The sequence below is a fragment of the Podarcis liolepis genome, assembly GCF_965112155.1.
Source record: "Podarcis liolepis genome assembly, chromosome: 8".
NCBI lineage: Eukaryota > Metazoa > Chordata > Lepidosauria > Squamata > Lacertidae > Podarcis > Podarcis liolepis.
In genome coordinates, this window is record NC_139560.1 from 33,587,319 (window position 1) to 33,609,958 (window position 22,640).

General features: G+C 43.9%; 1 long non-coding RNA gene across 1 annotated transcript; it reads left to right on the forward strand.

Annotated features, from left to right (window-relative positions):
* The first annotated feature begins 15,546 nt into the window (after positions 1–15,546).
* Positions 15,547–22,429, forward strand: LOC310713686. The gene is made up of 3 exons (XR_014529406.1): positions 15,547–15,633; positions 20,615–20,684; positions 21,951–22,429. It is a non-coding gene; the product is annotated as an uncharacterized lncRNA (long non-coding RNA).
* The last annotated feature ends 211 nt before the right edge of the window (positions 22,430–22,640 follow it).

The window sequence follows — 22,640 nt, forward strand, 5'->3', positions numbered from 1 at the left end:
AATCTTGTGTACACTTACTTGGGAATAACCACTTAGAGGGTTTCTTCCTTTTTACAATCATAAATTTTATGAAATAAAGAAATAAACTTGGATTGAACACACACTGTTTCAGTTTAATCACAGAATATTACTATGAGGCTGCTGTGAAATGCATAATCATAGATGTTGCTGTTACGTTTGGATATCACCTATACAACCAAGTTCTCTGGTTGGTTTACGGGGTGGGGGGAAACAAAATACAGTTTCCAACTTACAAAATAAAACACTTAAACGAAAATTAATAACAGCAGTAAAAGCAGCTAGCAAAAATAGCAGAAGCCAAGCAGCAATTTAAAACAAAAATTGCAAGAGGATGAATGCTCTATTAGAAGTTTGGGTAATTAAGTGGGATATAAATCCTGTTAAACTAATAAAAATAAAAGGCCTGAGAAAACAAGAATGTCTTCACCTGGCACCTAAAAAGCACCATTGGCTTCATAGGTGCATAGATTTCAAATGAGCTTCTCTGAGCAGGGCATTCCAGAGTTGTGGCGCCACCACTGAAAAGGCCCTCTTCTCAGTGACTCAGCGAAGTGCTATACTGTACACTTCATTTGGTGGGAGAAGGGCCTCGAATGCGGATCTCAAGGTCTGGGCAGGTACATAAGGGAAAAGGTGATTCTTAAGTAACCTGGGCCCAAGTCATTCAGGGCTTTAAATGTTAAAAGCTGCACTTTGAACTGGGCCTGGAAATGGACTAGAAGCCAGTGCAGTTGACAGAGGTACAGTGGTACCTCCAGTTACAAACTTAATTCGTTCCGGAGGTCCCTTTGTAACCCAAAACCGTTCTTAACATGAGGCGCACTTTCGCTAATGGCGCCTCCCGCTGCTGCCACGCTGCCAGTGCATGACTTCCGGTCACATCCAGTGGCAGAGCTTCGTGCTCTAGCACCGGGGGCAGAGAGCAGGCGGGGGCGGGGCTGGTGTGCATCCCGGGGGTGGGGCGGCCGCCCAAAGGGGCGGGGCGCATGTCCTGGGGTGGAGTGTGCTGCCCACAGTGGTGGGGCATTTGTCCTGGGGGTGGGGTGCACGTTCTGGGAGCGGGGCGCCCAGCACGGGCAGAGGGGCAGCCATGATGGAACCCCACCAGGATCACGCTGCCAGGGGCGGTGTGCTCCCCCCGCCCCCTCTTCTTCCGCCAATGCTCGCATCCCGGGGCAAAGTTCACAACTAGGGACATCTACTTCCAGGTTAGTGGAGCTCGTAAACCGAAGCATTCATAAGGAGGACAGTACGGAATACTGTATGGTGAAATAGGACCATATTAATTTCAGAACAATGTGAACACCACTGAACACTCTTCTAAGTACAGTCGTACCTTGGTTTTCTAGCAGAATGTGTTCCAGAAGTCTGTTTGACTTCCGAAACATTCAGAAACCAAGGCGCGGCTTCTGATTGGCTGCAGGAGCATCCGGCAGCCAATCGGAAGCCACGAATGCTGTGCCAAATGTTGATCTTCTGAAAGAACATTTGAAAACCGGAACACTCACTTCTGGGTTTTGATCATTCGGGAGCCGAAACATACGCGTACCAAGGCGTTCAACAACCAAGGTACAACTGTAAATGTGTTTAGGACTGGGCTTGAAACTGTAACTTGAAAGCATCCACAGACAGCAGCTCACCAAATTGAATCGTATATGAGGCCAAAACAGGGCAGTGAGGACTGAGCAGACTCTCAGGAAGTACAGATTGCTGTCAGGTTGCTAGAGACAGCCTGGAAGAGGGCATGTCTGTTTGGCTGACTGCCTAGCAACACTGCAACATTTTGCTGCATGCTTCAAATGTCCACTACAAGACTTTTCCATTTAAAAAGAATGGCATGATGTGAGCTACATACCTGAACACCCCTCCAAGATGTCCCAACCATGGGGCACGTGCTTGACCTATTAGAAGATCAGCCATAACCATATCACTTCACTTGCGTGAATCATCTTCCAGCAAACGGAAGCCCGCTTTTTACTGCTAAATTGGAACAGACAGCAATCCACAGAAAACCCAGACTGCCTTTTGCTCCGATTCAATGGAAGATCATTATTTTCCTGGGGAAAGCGGTAGGGTAAAACAAAAAGTGCCCTGACACGGACAGGGAAAGAATGGAACTGTGCTTGGAAAGTGTGGGGCAATGGTTTTTTCAGCACACACCCCAAACTAGGTATTTAGCCAAAGATGGCTTCTCGGTGGATTTTATACAGTAGCTTCAAAGAAGCAACATGTTCTGAAGAAGGACCTTCTTTATCTGCCTGAGGACGAGTGGGAGGCCGGCCCAAGCCCCTTTGAATCTTGCTTCTTAACTTTAACCACAAATTTCTCAAATCTCTCGAGGTGCTTTGAAAAGAGAAAGAGACAGGAGCATGCAGGGGGATGGCGAGGGGGAAACCCCAAGGAAAATAAAAGAGAGACAATTTGTGCAGCCTGAGGCTGGAATCCCACTTTCAAGAGGAGACATTAAAGAGAAACCTCGACAAAGTCTTCAGCTATCAGGTGAGAGGGTATAAAAGTTATCTGTATCGCTTTTGATGTGGAGCCTTGACATGAGTCTTGGAATCGCTTCTGATTTAATAATGGAGATTGTACCAGTGATTCACATGCCGCCACCGCTGCCTCCTCCTCCTCCTCCTCTTCCTCTCATGTTGAACCTTGTCAACGCAAGGGCGGGTATAGCCTGCCCTGCATGTCTGCTCATCAGCTATTGACAGTGGAAAAGGCTGATTAAAAGCCTCTGGGGCTCGCTATGTTGCTGATCTCACAGAGTGCTCATAAACTTATGCATCTTTGGAAAACTATCATGTGTTTTTAACTTCCTGAAGAATTCTTGTAAAATATAACTTAACCACATTACCCTTTGTCCTGTGCTTTTATTCCACTAATGGACAAATTGGGAGGAGGCTGAGAACAAATGTGCTATTAATTACCCAGATGGCTTTTTAATAGAAGCTTGGATTATTGCTCAGCTACAAAACATTGTCCAGAAATTTCTTAATAATGCCGGTGAGTGCTGCATTCCTTCCAAGAGAATAAAGCTGCCATTGACCAGGGAGGCTAGGCTATGTCAGGTTAGTTTAAGAGATAGCAGACAAAGAGCGAGTATTGTATAGGTGGAATGACAAGCCATATCCTAGCTGTCCGGCTTCTCCTGCAATGACAGATTTCCTAATTCACTGCAGATTCTCAGGAAAGTGGGTGGTCAGCTCTGGGGAAAACCAACAGTACCTCTATTGATTCTGGGTGGGGAGAGACATAATTCTGAATTAACCTGGATTGATTTAATGCAGCACAGAGTCTTAGTACCAGGATAAAATTAGTATTAATGCATTAAATGTTAGGTCAGAATGTTAAGTCTCATTGTTGAAAGACCTACATGCCCTAAGCCAAGGCTTAATGCAAGCAGGTAATTTACGTTAAGTTAATTATTGGTGCATTTTTAATGCCCAAACAGAACAATCCACTAGGACAAAAATTACTCATGAAGTGCTGCAATAGTGAGGGAAAGAGACATGAGTAGAGAGTTTATGAAATATTTTGTTGTCCTGATCGTAATAAACAGGCTGCTAGTTCATATTATATTTTGTGTTATTTTTGTAGACAGCATCATGTTACCTAAAACAGCTGATGGCCCTACTTTCCCAGTTTCCTTGGCACACTCCTGCCTGAAGAGAAAAGCTCCGTCTTTTCCAAACAGACTCCCCTGAACATTTCCAGTGCACACTAACAGATTATTACCCACTAAGTATATAGAAAGCTGCTGTTGCACTGTATTGTGTATTCAGATCACTATTCTCATTCCATTTCATTTCACTCTTTTTTCCTCCCCCTTCCAGTACTAATCATTATGAATTTCCCATATCAATCTGTTTCCACCTCCCAGAATGTCAGGCTAACCTTTAGTCCATTATGAAGGGTTGTAGCTCAATATCAAGAGCGCATGCTCTGCATGCAGAAGGGCACAGGTTCAATCCCAGCAGTCCTCTGTGCCTCAGTGCTTCCAGTTCCTACTGTGGTTCCTCACCACACAAGTGTCTCCCTTGACTCTGCCTCCATCCTTCCTGCACCCTATAGCTCCCCAGTGTCACCTCTATCCAGAAAACACTGGCTATGGGTGCTTAAATAAATTTAAAAAATTAAAAAAAATGTCCAGTAGCACCTTAGAGACCAACTAAGTTAGCTCTGGGGGGTATAAGCTTTCATGTGCATGCACACTTCTTCAGATACAAAAGCTTATACCCAGAACAAACTTAGTTGGTCTCTAAGGTGCTACTGGACATTTTTTTATTATTTTGTTTATTTCAACTGCGTCAGACCGACACGGCTACCCACTTGAATCTAGAATTATGGGTGCTTACTTAGACATACAATACAATATGAACCTAGAAATGTCGGGGATTGAATGCCCTGCATGCAAAGGACGGAGCTACAGTCCTCTGCTGGCTTCCAGGGGCATTCTGGGGTAATAAATATGGTAGATGTTGCTTTGCTCAGTGCTTCTCTGAGTATTTGCTGAGCTGAGAGAGGAAGCTAATTTCTAAATTTAAAAAAAAGGAATGACTGACATCCCTTGGTGAGCTTTCCAGAGCTCAAGGGCCCCAGCATTTGCCTCACTGTGAGGACTGCTGACACCAGGCCTCCCTATATTCACTTTGTACACATAAAGATTTATGCTGCAAAATAAGGGCTGGTGTGGGAATAAGCCTCAATACCTCAGATAGACCAATACTGAGTCCTACAGTTACCATGGTTATCAGTCATGATTAAGGCCGGCTACCATATTTTAATCTTGCTCTAGTTAGCAAAAGTAGTAGCACACACTTATCTCCACCACCCTTGGTGCGTGTGTCCCTCCACTTTCCACCCCCACTCCATAACTTTGTGTCATTAAGATTCCAAGAAGGATCTCATTTATTCAGTTTGAATTCTCCAGGTCTTCAACTTTTGGCACCAGCCAGTATTCTTTAGACTAAGCCATGTGTTTCTCCCTTTGGGCCAGTGATCATATTTAACAATGTGAGATGGGGTATCACTTACTTGTAAAACACAGATTTATTATTTTCTTCACACTTACGTAACAGCCTTATTGGGCATAGCACAGACAAGTCAGGAGAAGGAAGCTGAGCTTGCCTTGGTGAAATAGCACACTTGTGATCAGGACACTCTTAGGATGCAGTTGCCACATAAAACATAAGTGGAGGGTTTCTCAGGTGTGTTCTGCAAGGATGAGCTGTTCATATACTGAGCCCTTTGATATGACTATTGCCTTATGTGAAGAATAGGGGACCTATTCCAGTGTGGTCATCGCATTACAGGCTATGGAACTGCCTTGTAGAAAGTGTCCTATCACCTGAAGCCTTGTGAGTCCAACAAAATCATTAACCCTCTTCAAGGCACACATCCCCTTGAAATCAATACAAGCCAGTTGCAACTAATAGTGCCCATTAATTTCAGTGGGATGGTTGCTGAACTTTCTCTGCTTCTGGGTTGCTGTTTTTTGTTGGGAGAACTAGAGTTGCCTTATTTAGAAGATAATGGGCAGCATATACTGGGACAATGTTTCCGAAATTTACAATATTTACATACCCCTGAGAGTTGAGTCTTACCAGTACATCCCTTATTGGACGAAGAAAATTTTGGGGTAGTTCCAATAAAACTATTTTATCTATTCAAACCCTTTCACGTACCCCCAGGGATATGCTTACCACACTTTGGGAAATCCGGCACTAGGACCAGCAGTCCTGCTCTGAAACCTAGATCCATTTTGCAGAACAGACAGAAACCCTGTTAATTTTGATATGTTCATTTATTGATTGAATTGATATCCTGCCCAGGATGGCAAAGACATCCACAATTCGAAAACAAAAAGCAAACAGTTAAAACATTAGGAAAACAATTGCAGCTGAAAACATCCGAAAGCATTTACAATTAAAAACATTATGAGGGGGGCATGCATGGCCTGGAATGTGTTCAGAAGGTACTTAGAAGTGTCAGGAACCCTCTGATATTTGGGGAAACAATTAGAATCACCCTTAGAATTGCCTTTCAGGTCTTTGTGCTAAAAGCAGGAAGATTTGCAATGGACCTGGAGCATGTTGATAGGCTGAGAGCATGGTTTGTGCATCTTCCCCTGCTTGTACTTTAAACCAGCACACATTCACCTCAAACACACAAATGGAACGAGCGTGCTCAACAGGGTATCTGAATCTGAAGAACCACTTAAGTGGAAGTTCTGTCCCGAAGTTTCATGAAGTTGTTGGCTGACTGGGAACAGTTATGGACCACAGGTATGAAATTCATGGCATGTAATGCCCTAAGAGAAAATTTAATGAAAATGATTTATAGGTGGTACATGACACCAGTCAAGCTTGCAAAAATTTACCATTTGTCCGACAATAAATGTTGGAAATGTAATGAGACTGAAGGTACATTTTTTCACCTTTGGTGGACATGCCCAAGGATTAAGACATTCTGGGAGATGATTTATAATGAAATGAAAAAGATATTTAAATATACTTTTTTGAAGAAACCAGAGGCCTTTCTCCTGGGCATGGTCGGCCAATTGGTGCCAAAGAAGGATAGAACTTTTTTTAATGTATGCAACAACAGCAGCAAGAATACTCATCGCGAAGTACTGGAAGACACAAGATTTACCCACCCGGGAAGAATGGCAGATGAAGTTGATGGACTATATGGAACTGGCGGAAATGACTGGCAGAATCCGAGACCAGGGAGAAGAGTCGGTGGAAGAAGACTGGAAAAAGTTTAAAGACTATTTACAGAAATACTGTGAAATTAATGAATGTTAGAAAAATGTTGGAATGAAGTTATATGGCTTTAGTAGAAAGGCTATAAGGAACTAAGTATAAATAGATTAATAGAGTATTAAAGGGAAAAATAAGGTTAGAATGTGTTAGGATAGAAAACAGAGGAAGATGGAAAGGAATTGCTGAAACAATTAACAGAAGTGGAAAACAAAAAGGGAGGTGTGAGGAGGTCGTGGAAATAAGTGAATGAAAGTTATGATATTGAAATTGTTTTGTGTCTTAAATGGTTTTTGTTTTGTTTTGTTAATCTTATGTGTTAGTGTTTTGTAGTGTTTCTGTACTGTGTTGTATTTTTTTTGTTTTTTTTTCCTTTTCTTGTTTTTGTGTGTGTGTAGTGTTGTGTTTAAACTGTTGTAAAATTAATAAATATTTTTTTTAAAAAAAAAAATGAAGTTTCATGAAGTTGTAACCATTATTTTTAATCACATGTTAAAGAGTGGTGACAGTCTTCAACAAAGACCTAACTGAAAGGCTATTCCATGTGGTGTCGTTGTTATGGAATAGTTTCAAAATCAATTCTTAGGCCAACTCAGGTGAGACACAGGGCACTGTAGCTTGGAGTCAATGCTACAACAAAAAGAGCAAGACAAATGTGTGATGTTATTTTTGACTGGATCATGTCCATGCCTAAGCAAATATGCACTGCAGATAACTCTTGCTTCACCAGCTGCATACAAAGCCCCGTAATTTAGAATTAATTAATGAAGAACTGAGGTTGTAATCCTATGCACACTAACCAGATGGTCAAACACTTGTGGAACATACTTCTATGTGCATATATATATTTATATATGCTCTGAAAGACTACAAAAAAAACAGTGCTTCTGTCTGCTTACTTATAGTACATCCATTTGCATTTTGCACACTACTTATGATGAGTGAAGCAATATTTTTGTGTCATTTTCTTAAGTTAGATTCTGTTCTCATGCTGTGATATTTTGACATCAGTTGGGCTTTTTTAGTTACTTAATTGAATAATAGATGTATGCTTCCTTTGAATATAAATGAGTTCCAGTCAGTTGTGTCTATCTGCAGTGTTGATGCTTTTTGGAGAGAAACAGGAGATTGTTTTTAGTTCCCTCGTCTCCCTCAAAGGCAGTGACAGAAAGCAAGTTGAATGATGAATGTTCACTTTAAAGTACTCGGTATATAGGGTTTCTTCTCAGGCTCTTACCTTGACTCTCTCTGTGAACCCAAAGCAAATGCTAGGAAATCAAGCAGAAAATGAAGCTTTACAAGAACACAGGACTCCGGGGAGGGAGGGGGCATGAAAAAAGCTATATATTGTAAGCCAGCATTACATTTATATTTACAGTGGTACTTCGGGTTATGAACTTAATTCATTCTGGAGGTCCGTTCTTAACCTGAAACTGTTCTTAACCTGAGGTACCACTTTAACTAATGGGGCCTCCCACTGCCGCCGCGCGATTTCTGTTCTCATCCTGAAGCAAAGTTCTTAACCCGAGGTACTATTTCTGGGTTAGCGAGTCTGTAACCTGAAGCGTCTGTAACCTGAGGTACCACTGTATTTTACAGGCAATAACAAATTTATGTGCGTCCACACACACATCGCACCAAACCTGGAAGTGACTTTAAAAATGGCAGAAACGGCCCTGAAAGAGCCCAGAAAGGGCAAAAAAAGGTGTTAAAACAGTATCTAGCAATCCCACAAGCCACCGGGACACAGATCCCAGCAGAAGCCAGCACCTGCGTGGGGGCACCTTATTGTACCCTTCAGAATTTTGTGCCTAGGACCATGGCTCCCCTGGGTCCCCATGCTACGTCACTGTTTGCAGGCTTTTCCAATGGTGTTGCAAATATACACAATTTCACTTCAATGTGCAGTGCCTTGGAACGCAACCCCAGCGTAAATGGGGAATTGCCTGTATCCTCCTCATCATCTATGGGCCTGAGATTCAGAGCCAAACAACATGTCACATGACATGGGAAAGAACTGAAAAAGAGCTGTGGCAGAGGTCATTTGGATCAGGGCCATGGTGCAAGGGGGGTTTCCCCCACACTGATTTCCCAATCAAATCCACACACACACCCCGAGTGGATGTTGGCCATGGAAGAGCCTAGATGTATTGTCCCTGTGACTAATAGCAGCTCAGGTTTGTGTGTATGTTTCATTCACAACAGGGGATCAGTGTAAGGGGAAAGAGTTCTGTTCCCCTTGCGCAGCAGCACAAATTGATCCAAACTGGAAGTTCTTTTTAAGAAGAAGAAAAAGACAGCCCACAGTGGATTCCTTCCTGCTACATTGTGGCTCAAAGTCTGGGTATCAGGCTGCAGAAGAATGAACTGCTGCCCCAGCTGCTGATGTATGGCCGAGATGCCACTAGTGGCAAGAGTTGGCCTTTTGAGGTCATCACCTACCTCACAGCTATTATATTACTTACCCCACAGATCCTTATCTTTGAGGTTATAGGTCAGGCATCCCCAACCTGCAGCCCTCCAGATGTTTTGGCCTACAACTCCCATGATCTCTAGCTAACAGGACCAGTGGTCAGGGATGATGGGAATTGTAGTCCAAAACATCTGGAGGGCCAAAGGTTGGGGATGCCTGTTATAGATCTTGGTCACGAAAGCTTGCTCTGCAGGAAGAATCAGCCTCACACAAATGAAGTAGATCTTTTAGAGAAGAAAGGAAACAAAACAGAAGTGCTTCTGCGGCAGCAGAACTCGGCTGCTACTGCTTTGCATACAACCCAAAGTCTCAAAATCAGCATCTAGAGCCAATGTGGAGTATGACATGGGATACCAGGGTTTGAATCCCTGTTCTGCTTTGAAGCTTTCTGAGTGACCTTGGGCCAGTCACTGTCTCACAGCCCTTCCTCACAGGGTTGTTGTGAGGATAAAATGGTGAGTGGAGAATCGTATGCACCACGTTGAGTTTCTTGGAGGAAATGTAAAGGTAAAGGGACCCCTGACCATTAGGTCCAGTCGTGGCCGAGTCTGGGGTTGCGGCGCTCATCTCGCTTTATTGGCCAAGGGAGCTGGCATTCAGCTTCCGGGTCATGTGGCCAGCATGACTAAGCTGCTTCTCGCGAACCAGAGCAGCACACGGAAACACTGTTTACCTTCCCACTGGAGCGGTACCTATTTATCTACTTGCACTTTGACCTGCTTTCGAACTGCTAGGTTGGCAGGAGGAGGGACCGAGCAACGGGAGCTCAGCCCATCGCGGGGATTCGAACTGCCAACCTTCTGATTGGCAAGTCCTAGGCTCTGTGGTTTAACCCACAGCGCCAATGTAATTAATAAATAAAAATAAATCTATACCTGCAAGTTAGCAGATGTAACTTTTACACCCCTTTTCTGTCCTCTTTTCAGGATATGGGTTTTCTTTTGGGGGCTACCCTATTGGACGACAGCCATGAATTCCCTCATCGCTCCTCCTGTGGCACTGAGAAACCCCAAGCTGGCTACCTTTCAGAAACAGCAGCACCAAAGCGCTGCTCAGGGACAGCCATTCTCTTACACCAAGACATGCAAGAGTTGAATAAAGGGCGTCCCTTGACAACTTTAGGTACAAGTTGACGTTTCACCCGGGAAATGAGATTTGCTCGCTCAGTGAAGCCACAGTGAAGCAAAGCTCAGTTTCCCGTCTGCTGTCAGGAAATACCTGGCCAGTCTACCCTTAACGTCCTTTCTTGTTTGGTGTTCTTCCCCCTTCCCCCTCACCCCCAGTCTCCCCCCCCCCGCCTTTTGGACATATTTTTGTAATTGCTTGTCCTCAGGTACAAAGATGCTTACAGGAAGTCATTAATCTTTCATGAGCCCATTCTGCCATTTCTTAATTCCGAACAATAAAAAAAGGCTCCGAGGGGCAAGCATTCTCCTGTCACTGTGTGCTTCAAGGGAAAGGAAGTTTTTTTGAGGGGGGAACAAATCTGATCAAACGAGACAGAGAGAGAGAGAGAGAGAGAGAGAGAGAGAGAGAGAGAGAGAGAGATGGCTGTGTTAAAGAGAAGAAAATAACAAAGCACTGGGAAGAAGGGAAAGGGAGAAGGACACCTTAGATTCTTTCTTTCTGGGCTGAGAAAGCAGGTCAGAATCTGCAAGCAGGAGAAATGTGACGATGTGTTTGGGCCCAGATTTCCCTCCTCGTGTGTGCAGAGAGGGTCCTGCTCCCTTGCTAGTTGCTGCCCATCTTTTAAAAGGCTCTTGTTTGCTGTGCAAAGCAGGTGTGGCAGGGGCTAAATGGAGAGAAGCTGGCCAGCTGGAGTCAACCATCCACCAGCTGCCCATGAGAGGCTTAGAAAAATGCCACCTGTCACTAAACAAGGAAGGGAAGAGCGGGAGGGAAACAACAGCCACATCACAAGAACCAGCTCATTCTTTTGCTGTTGTTCTCGCTCTTGTGGCCGGCCTGCTCCAAATCCAACAGGAGTATGAAAGGAACTTGTCTGTGCAGTTTGCTTACTCTAATGGTAGGCAAAAATGACATGGGGAACTGGAGGGGGGTAATCCAGTTGGTCCAGGTCACAGGGTAAACATGCAAGATCATAATCCTGTCGGAGATCACACCAGATGTAACATCAGAGACCATAGCTTTAGGGAGTAGCTCAGTGGTGGAGCATCTACTTTGAATGCAGAAGGCCTCAGGTTCAACCCCTGGTCCAAGTAGGGCCAGGAAAAACCCTTGCCTGAAACCACAGGAGAGCAGCTGCCAGACGGTGTAAACACAACTAATCTACATGGACCAATGGTCTGACTCAGTATAAGCAGCTTGTGATGTTCCTGATGTTTACATGTGTGTTGCAACATTTGGGCCAAGAAGGGATGCAATGAAAGATTCTAGCAAGCATACAGTTGTAATAACTTACCTAGAATGATGTGCTTTGGAGGCCAAATTAGGTGTATTGTATCAAGGATCAAATCTCCCTTGTTTTCTGAAAATGAAGCTGCTGGGCCACCCAATCTGGATCAGGACTACAGTGCTGGGAGACTTTCTTTATAGGGTATTTTCTAGAACCCAATCACTTCCCAGGAACTTCGCCCCACAGACCACGACATACAGGCATTTAATGAACATTAAATGTTTGCTAATATAGGATAGTAGAGACACTTTGCCCAATGGTTTTTTGTTTTTGTTTTTGCACAGTCATTGCTGTTTGTGACTATTTATTTACTTATTTAGCTATATAGCATAACATTTACCTATGTCTGGGAAATTTTTTAAGTACATTGCATTTCCATGGTACAGACTGATTTATGTGTCAACTGTAAAAATATTTCATGCTTTTGACATGCCAAATGATAGGCCTTGTCACAAAACCTTCTGTTTTATTAAAAAAAAGAGCTTGGTTAAAATTCTAGCCCTCAGCCATATCAACAAAGAGACATAAAACAAACTGCTTTCAAAAAAAAGCAATCTTGTGTTTTTATTCCACATTTGCAACCATTATAGTATATCATTTCCCACAGTGGTTACAAGTGTAGAAACATTTCGTGCATTTAGCATATGTTTTCAATGGAAACCGCTCTGATCTTTTCATACAAATGTATAAATATAAGTAATGCTACTCTTTGTTGCACTTTTATTAAAAATAAGTTTCTACTGTTGTGTTTGCAAGGCACATTCTTAAATGACACTTTCATTTCTTAGAGCATGTTCTTGGTATCCTCTCTACATGGTGATATATCATTGCTAATTCATTTCAACTGTGAGTTAGCCCTTGAAACCTGTTTTCCAGGGCCACATGCACACCATTCATTTGAAGCACCATGATACCTCTTTGAATAGTCATGGCTTCCCTCAAAGAATCCTGGGAAGTATAGCTTGTTACAGAGTCAGATTTGGGGGAGCGCAACCAGTGTGGTCACAGCGGGTGTGGAGCCTTAGGGCCCGCCACAGGGGCATCGCAGCTATGATGAAGAAGAGGAGGAGGAGGAGGAGTTTGGATTTGATATCCTGTTTTATCACTACCCGAAGGAGTCTCAAAGCGGCTAGCATTCTCCTTTCCCTTCCTCTGTGAGGTGAGTGGGGCTGAGAGACTTCAGAGAAGTGTGACTAGCCCAAGATCACCCGGCAGCTGCATGTGGAGGAGCGGAGACGCCACCCAGTTCACCAGATTACGAGACTACCGCTCTTAACCACTACACCACACTGGCTCTGAAGTAGTCCAAAAGGCGAGAAGCGGGTGCCAGCGAATTTCAGCGTCACACAGGGCACCGCTGAAATTTGAGACCCCAATGGCCACCACTGGTTAAGGGTGCTGAGAGTTTTTAGGAGACCCCTACTCCCCTCCCAAAGCTACAATTCTCAGTTCCGCAGGAAGATGGTTGATTGTTGAACCACTCTGAAAATTGTAACTCTGGGAGGGGAACAAAAATCTAAGCACCCTCACCAAACTGCAGTTCCCCTGATGTATGGCGTGAATAAAGCCCTGGCCTCAGTCTTGGACAATCTGTAGTTGTATAAGGCATATGAACATGTAGAAATTCACCAGTGAGTGACCTCCTTGTAGAATCATAAAATTACCAAGTTGGAGGCCATACAGAGGACAAGGAAAAGAGCTGAGTTGTAGGATCTGTGAGCATTGTAAGAGCTGCTTCTCTCTTGAGATCTGATATGAGCTGCTAGATTTAGCCATCTCTGGAGTATTCGAGTTACACCTCCACCTTAGCTCAGCCTGTATATTTGTAAACAACTGCAGGTATCACAAAATACCAATAAGCTTCCAGTGACCTCTCATCCCAAGGAAATGTGTGCTGCACCCCCTGGAATACCTCAGTACTCCAATATGTGGGTGAGCATAACAATACAGTGAGAGAACGTATAGGATTTGAGAAGCATTTATGAGCCTTTATGCTCTGCTAACTCTCCCGCAAATCCATTTTTGCAGGCTCTGATAAAAGCCCTGGTCCCCTCCCTTTCTGTAGAGCTGATTGAACCCTTGCCTAAACACCATCAGGGCTCCAACAGACAAACAGCGAAGTCCAACCTCACTTGCCCAAGAGAGCAAACAAAGCAGGCTTGGTTTTGTGCAGCATGGAAGAGTATAGTGAGTCCAGAAAGGCAGCGTTCATTCCTGCAGCTGCCACCATCTGTGCTGGGCCCTCTATGGCACCCCATAGCTTTGTGTGGTTCAAGCACAGCTCACTGCCTGACTCCGTTTTTCCCCCATGGCAGTTTTAACTGGGCTCACTCCCCAGTCCCTGGTGGGGTGGAAAGCTGCTACTTTCTTGGTTCTAATACTGCAATACAGGAAGCTGAGGCTCCAGGCCAGCTTAGGAGCAGCGGCCACAGTTCCAAAGCAGGGCCAACAGAACGAGGTCTGATCGCCTCTGCCAATATTGGGAAATGCAGGAGAGAGAGAGACGTCTGCCATTGGCTCAGTTGCACATGTTGGGCCTCTGCAAGGCAAATAAATATGCTTCCTTGAGATGAATATTAAACTGAGAGAAAAAGCCCAAGGGATGCAAGTTGATTATTGAAACTGAGTCTATAGGCATCCAAAAGGAACCAGGGATTGCGTGGTCATAAGAACAGTGGAGTCATGAGCAGGGATGGGTGAGTATTTCAATTTCAGTTTTTCTCAGTTTCTCATTTTTCCAGTCTTAAAATCAGTTCATCACATTTCCACATCGGTTTGTGATTTGTTTATCTTAGTGCAAACTTCTTGTGATATACACATTTTAGTATGCAGTTTTGCCTAATAGTTATGCAGTTTCTCCTAACATCAGCCACACTGCCTTGCCCCTGCAACAGTGGGGGCTTGGGGAGTGTGTGTATGACATTGGCACACTGGCAGCATGCTGACATCACTCAACACATGTTGGGGGGTGCCAACGTGACCAAGTGCAATCTTCATTTGTGCCTCTTCATTTATGATTTGCCGGTGCTTGGGCACCTAGGACCCTGCACAGTCAGTGTCTATGCCTAACATAATGCATTTTTAAAGTTATATTCACTAAGGTATGCACTTATACGAACACTTTACCCTAGTAAATACATTTTTGTACACAAGGAATTGCAAAATTCAGAGCAGTGAAAACTTCAAAGGATGACTGTGTCACAGTTCTCATATTGTTTTGGAAGGTGCAAATGAGGTAAGTTTGCTATTAAATGCAAACTGAATCAAATTTCCCTCCCATCACTAGTCATGGGTGAAACCAGTTTTGTCTTACTTTTTCTGGCACAACCATTCTGCATTTCTCTCAAGATTTTAAGCCTGCATTTTCAGATTTCCAAGAGGAGGGCAGGGAGCCGGTTATTTCTGCTTGGGTCCATTTCCAGACATCTCCAAAAATATATTATGAATATTACAGTAAGTGAAATTAGAGCTTTTCTATGACCCCATACACTGACCTACAGCCAGAGCCCAGCAGACTTAGCCTCTTGATGCACTAAATGTGAACGGTTTTGGCCAATCCAGCAGCATGAAGTGTCATCGCCTGATTGAAGAGGAGTCACCAGATCTGGCCTCAACATATCAAGAAGTACCCAGAGCTCCCGGACTCTCACCTCCTAAATCTTTGGGTGTGATCCTCAGGAGATTCAGCATGCCTTTAACACATGAAACATTTATTGTAATAGCTTTTGAAAGCCTATATTTGCTGATGTAGACATTTCATTAAGAGCCTGTCACATTTTTAAAATAATAATATCCATGAGCAACAGTCACCTGTCAAGATCTACAAAAGGAAGACCCTGTACACCTCATTTGTTTCAGGGAAAGAGAGACATTGGGTGACAGCTAGAGCCTGGAAAGACAAGCAGATATGTGTCTGCTCAGAAGTAAGTCCAGGTGAGATCAACAGGACTTCCTTTCAGGTAAGTGAGTAGAAGATTACAGCCTTGTATGTTTGGGTTTTGTGGGGGAAAGATTATACAGTACAATCTTATGCACCTCTATTCAGTTTAGATTTACTTCTGAGTAGACATGGATAGGAATGTGCTGTTGTTAATTCATTTTAATTTTGTATCTAGTTAAATAGAGTCCTATAGAACAAGGAAATAAATGGGCTAAATAAGCAAAAGATGTTTTCAAAGTGTGAACGTCCTCTCCATGAGAATAAATGTGCCTGGGCAATGAGTCCTGCCTGCCTCCATTAAAGTGAATGACAAACTTTCCTTTGCCTTCACAGGAGCTAAGATTTCACTCAATGTGACACAAGCAGATTATTTCCAAACAGACTGTCTTTTTGTGTTTTCTAGAAGGCATCAGGGCTTCTTTAAAACATAAGTGTCTGCCAAGAGCCATCGAGCTTTGAACACATGTTTGGCTTTCTTGAAAACCATTGGCAAACTTCAGCTGCTGTATTTCAGACAGGCCTGGATCTCATTGTTGGGTGGGGGGGGAAATCCACCCTAATGAAAATAAACAGGTTAAGGCTACAACTCCTTACACGCTTACTTAGGAGCAAGTCTCAATGAACTTAGCAAGAATTACTTCTCAGGTAGACATACAAAGGATTTTGCTATCAAAGGCATTCATTGTTTAACAGCAACACAAAAATCAAATGAAATGAAAGGCTTTGCTTCATAATTGTGTATAGCCTGATCTTGCATGAACTCACCATAGAAGACGTTTTCTGTGCTGCCCTAGAGGGAAGACCTAGGAGCTCACCCCCACTTCTGCTAGCCCCGTGCCTAGAATCCACAGGTCTGAGCAGTTTTCCCCTTCCCCGCTCCTTTCTCAGGGAAAACCCACTCTTTCATGCTAAATCGGAGCAAATGTCAGTTTGGAGAAAACCTGTAGCTTGAGCACTACAGAATAGTTTTCCCTGGGGGAAAGCAGCGCGACAAGAGGCAGTATGGATAAGCCCTGTGTCAAATGGGCTGAAGTAGCAGAAGGGTAGATTTCAACGGAACATCAGGAGAAAAGTCTTGACGGTAAAAGCTGTTTGTCAGTGAACTTGGTTGTGTAAACGGCTTTAAAATGCAGCTAAGCTGTTCTTTTTCTCAGTTTAGATGAAAGCTGGTTTAGGGGGAAAACACATCAAAACGCAGTATTTCATTAGAAACAACAGGATAGATACAAGATAGCTATTGATTGGGACTAACTTCATGCACGTACCATTTACCAAAACAGAGAGCGGAGTGCACTCAATGAAGAGTCTCAAGTTGGAAACTGGGGGTGGGGTTAGGGATTTTCTACATCAGACAGGTGATGAACATGATGTCCTCGTCATGTTCAAAGAAGAAGAAGAGGAGTTTGGATTTGATATCCCACTTTATCACTACCCGAAGGAGTCTCAAAGCAGCTAACATTCTCCTTTTCCTTCCTCCCCCACAACAAACACTCTGTGAGGTGAGTGGGGCTGAGAGACTTCAAAGAAGTGTGACCAGCCCAAGGTCACCCAGCAGCTGCATGTGGAGGAGCGGAGACACGAACCCGGTTCCCCAGATTACGAGACTACCGCTCTTAACCACTACACCACACTGGCTCACATAAAGAACCTTTCAGCAGAGAGAGAGAATATCAAATACAGTGGTACCTTGGTTCTCAAATGTAATCCGTTCCGGAAGTCCGTTCGACTCCCGAAACCATTCAAAAACCAAGACGCAGCTTCCAATTGGCTGCAGGAGCTTCCTGCACTCAAGAGGAAACTGCGTCAGAAATTTGGCTTCCAAAAAAAGTTCGAAAACCAGAACATTTACTTCCAGGTTTTCAGCGTTCGACAACCAAGGTACAACTGTACTGTAGCTGTTCTCCAGAAGTATTGGCAGGACATTGAGTATTTCCTAAAAACAGCAGAGCACTGAGTTCAAAAATGGAAGAAAGGAACTTAGAAGCAAGCTGGCAAACAATGTAAGAATCCACAATGGCTAAGTTGGGGACCTTTGCTGAAACTATTCCTTGTCTCGTGATTCAGAAGGAAAAGGGCATCCCAAAAGGAAGGGCGAGAGTGTGTGGGAGAGAAACCGTTTCTTGCCTTCTGATTAAGGAAGGAAAATACATCCCAAAGGGGTGCATGTGAGAGAGAGAAAGATGTCACAACCTGTTTATTGAGCATTCATCGTGATTTGTTTGCACAAAGTTTGTGGGGAGGTAGTTTGTAACCCCAACTGCTTACTGAGCATTTGTCTGCAGGGAAGTTATACAATGACATAAGCACTGAAGAGGAGTTTTGCTGGATCAGACCAAAGGCCCATCTAATCCAGCCTTCTGTTCTCACAGTGGCTAGCCAGACCACCAGCTGGTTGAGTGGTTGGTCAAGTAATGGTTATCCTACATTTTCCAGCACATTTCCACATCACTTTCCTTACTGCAAGGGTGTGTGTGTGTGTGTGTGTGTGTGTGGAGAGAGGGGGAAGGGAGGGAGTATTTTGCACCTGAGCACTAAACCCACTTTAATTGTGCAACCTGAATCTACTGGTATATGTTTGAACCCCACCTGCAAAAGAAAAATGGTCTTGGAGGGAAAGAGACTGTTGGGGGTTTTATGTCTCCTGTTATGAAGTAGCCATTTAACGTTTGGGTTTTGAGCCAGAGAGGTTTTGCTTGCTCATTAGAAGCTCTCCCTTTCCTAGGAAATACTAGTACTCTTCTCTGTATACTGCATGGCCAACCAATCAGAAACAAGGTCCTTGCTTTTATTGGTCAAAATGGATACTGAAGTACAAATGGTCTTGTATTACACTAGTGTCGAAGGGGGGGGACCTTCTCTGAGTTAGGATCCAATCTCAGGCCTTGCTTTAGACACTGTTTTCTAGATCAGATTATAGATAGATCCAGAGGGGTTATAAAGCAGAGCTGGAGTCAAGGGATGAGTCCAGTTGGGTTCCCCCCCCCCCCGGTATCTCTGCGAGTGAGTCCTTCCCATAAGGAGGTGCACACGATGTACTATACCTATTGCCTTTCCGAGTCCCAGGTTTCATAAAGATGTTGTTCTGGCACATCATGATAGGGAAAGGTGAAATGTGTCCAGCACAATCCAGGGTAATCCATTCCAGACATATGTGTAATGCGGGGGGAAAACAGGTGCAAACAATTGAGCCAGCTGTCAGTAAGCTCCAGTGATTGCTTTTGATAGCTTAATCGTTAGTTGATCCATGTGCAACATTGGCAACATCACTGCCATAGTTGACTGCCTCCTACACATCTGTAAACCTTTTCTAGGTGCTTCTTGACATGAGTGGGAGTCCGCAAAGCCCTGACATCATAGCAGGCTAAATTAGACATGATTGCTGCCATTTCTGTTTTCCTGCTACAGAACACGGAAAGCTGACAAATGTCAATAACTGCTAATAACTCACTAGCCACTACTGTTTGCCACATGCCACGCAAGGCATGTGCTCCAGCAAACATCCATCATAACTCGGTTAGCTTGAGAATCTCTGTGTGGATAAAGAAATCGTTATGCAGCCTTTCCATCTATCGCTGATGGAACTTACTTCTGAATCAACATGCATTGATTGTGCTGTAAGAAGCTTAGTCCTGTCTGTTACATTTCCAATCATGGGGTGGGGAAATGGATTAAGGGGGGGCGGGTAAAAACAGGATAGCAGCAGCAAGTGGCAACCATTCCATCTCGTAGAGTGCATAAGTTCATAAATAGCAAGACTCGGATCCATTTCACTCTGTCAGCTCCACCCTCAGCTGTATAATCATATAACACTTTTTTAAAAAATGTAACACCGCTCTCCATTCTAGAAATCAATAGCCGGGTTCTAACAAACTATGAAGGGATGCAGGTGGCACTGTGGGTTAAACCACAGAGCCTAGGGCTTGCCGATCAGAAGGTCGGTGGATCGAATCCCCGCGATGGGGTGAGCTCCCGTTGCTCAGTCCCTGCTCCTGCCAACCTAGCAGTTCGAAAGCATGTCAAAGTGCAAGTAGATAAATAGGTACCACTCCAGTGGGAAGGTAAACGGTGTTTCCGTGTGCTGCTCTGGTTTGCCAGAAGCGGCTTAGTCATGCTGGCCACATGACCCGGAAGCTGTACGCCGGCTCCCTCGGCCAATAAAGCGAGATGAGCGCCGCAACCCCAGAGTCGGCCACGACTGGACCTAATGGTCAGGGGTCCCTTTACCTTTACCTAACAAACTATGAACTAGTTCTGTATACACCCAACCACTAATTTCTCCCAAGACTTCAGTTTTTCTGCCTCTTTTTCAGGGTGCTTTAGACGTTCTTTATCTTTTCAATAGGTGCAGGATTGAACTTAATATATCATTGTGAAGCAGCTGTGGGTGGTGCATGTTCTTTTATTCCCATTAAACACTCTGCAGCCTCCCCTGCTGCCTATGTCTCCTGATCTAAAAAAACCCCAAAAACCCTGTGGGAGGAATTGCCTCATTTTAAATGAAGTGTGAGAAGTTGAAAAGGTGACTACTGAGCATCTGATGTGCCCCCTGACTTTGCTTTTAAGATAAGGTTTCATTTTACCATTATTATTATTATTATTATTATTTTAAAAAGCTTTCTGCGCTGATTTCTTTGAAAAATAAAAATGCTTCTCTCTTGAAAAGGCACACAATAGGCAGTGTGGTTCCCCTCTGCACATACATAAAAGCCCAGCTGAGGATGTCATGGGGTTTTCAGGAAGTGAAGGCACCCAGAGAGGCTGCAGGGTGCAGATTTGAAGACTGAAAGTACCTACACAAACATCCCTTGGCCACCTCAGAAATCAGCTAAGTGCAGCAAAATAACCTCCACCCTTTCCACAATGATTTCTCCAATTTTTTCTCTCCCTTTTGATCATGTTCAAATTTAATTACTGCTCTTGGTAATTGATGAAGAATAATAGGGGGAAATGCAGGAGAACTTCTGCCAAATACTGTGAGCTGTTGGGTTTGTATTTCACAGAGAGGAACCATCCATGCCTCGTGGCAGATCACGAGGGAACTGATGGGAATTTCAAAAGCAACTTGCTAAGGTGAGACATGGTAGTCTACTCTTTTTGCATGTGTGTGCAGGTAATAAAGACATGGCATGAACTGCAGGCGGGTTTCTGGAATTCTGCATGATCACCAGGCAGCAATTTCTACATTTTACTCCGTGCGTATTGAGGTGTGGCCATCTCTCACGGGCATGATTCCATGCCTGGAAAAAGTGTGCATTGGTTCTAAAAGTGGCTGATAATCATGGTCTGGCTGGGACCGCTCAGCTTCTTCCTCCTAGAATTTGCTCCATCAGTGGCCATTCCACCTGGTCTTTCTGTAAATTGAACAGAGCAAGGGACACAGGAATCTGCCTTAAACTGAGTCAGAACACTGGTCCATCTATCTCAGTATCATCTGAACTGCCTGGTAGCAGTGCTGCAGGGATTCAGACAAGTCTCTTCCAGCTATACCTGAAGATGCTAGGGCCTAAACCTTCCAGGACCTAAACTTTCTGCATGCACAGCAGATTCACAATGATCCTCAAGTGCCTCCCCTCTTTTCTTCCTATAAGCCATTATAACAGAAGAAGATCCTGATGGATCAGGCCAAAGGCCCATCTAGTTTAACATTCTGTTCTCAGAGACCAACAAGATGCCTCTGAGAAGCTTGCGAACTAGACATGAGCGCAACAGTACTGTCCCAACTTACATGCTTCACAAGTGTCCCAGAAAAACCATCCCATTTTTTATCATTAGAGAACAGCGGCCATATTGGTTGCCACATTCTCATGCAATTTGTGGGTATGATTTCTCCCAGGGGAAGCACTTTGGGGGGGCTGTGATCTCACACAGTGCCTCAAAACACACATTTTGGGGCATATGTCTGAAAAGGCGCTTTTAGGGAGGGACCGTGGTGTGAAATCAACTTCGTGCTCTCGTGATTAAAAAAAAGGAAGATGGCATCCAGGAAGATGGCGTCTCGAATTTTGGCTTCAAGGTGTTAGGGGGTATGAACTTGTTTCCCCAGGAACTAGTACTCAGAGGCATAATACCTCTGACATTGGAAGTAGAACATAACCAGCATCATGAGTAGCCCATGAAAGTTTTTTCCTTCATCCATTTGTCTAATCCTCTTTTAAAGTCATCCAAGTTGGGGGCCATCTCATCATTCTGCCATTGGACCTGTCTAGTCTAGTCTAATTTTAATTTTGGGTGCAGTGCAGGGTGGCTTTTCAATGCCTGATAACAACCATAAGTGATAAAGTTAAAAAGTCTTCATTTTTGTCTCTTTTTTTAATCCTTACTTCTTTTGGCGTTTAGCATTTCACAGAATCTTCTGTTGACCTCTCAGTTCAGAATCGTTCCTACCACAGTAGCAGCTGTCCCTGCCGAAGAAATCATGGATTCAGTTAAATTCCCCCCAAGCATCTCAAGGCCTTTAGGCATGTGCTATAAATTTAAAAGTTCTAATTATAGCCGTGAGCAGCAGGAATTACAGTCATGAAAAGCAGGAACAAATGGAAGAATAGCTCAGCGACTGAAAGAGATCGATTTTGCCTTCCCCTCCCCTCTGGGCCATCCTCTCTTGAGGATCTCTGAGGGTACATCTGCCACCCTGACAAAGCACACCCTCCCGCAGTCACCCAGCAGCTCAACTTATAAACCTACCAAACCTGAGAAGGGACAGGTCTTTGATACATAGCCTCTATTTGCCACAGTTATCTGTCTTGTGGAAAAAGTAAACACAAGAGGACACCAAGACACGCTGCATAGTTCTGGTTAGAATTATTCACAGTCCAAACTTTAAGAAAGAATAGGAAAGTTTTGTAATTTATTAAGGAGACCACTGTAAGCAGATGAAAACATTAGCAGGATTCTAGTAACACTTGTTGTGCAACAAATACCATGGAAAATATGGAGAGATATAAATATGGATGATGAAATAATATGCAGTTGAAAACGCTGACAATATGACCCATGGAGGGGATGGTGGGAAGTCTGGAGATTCAG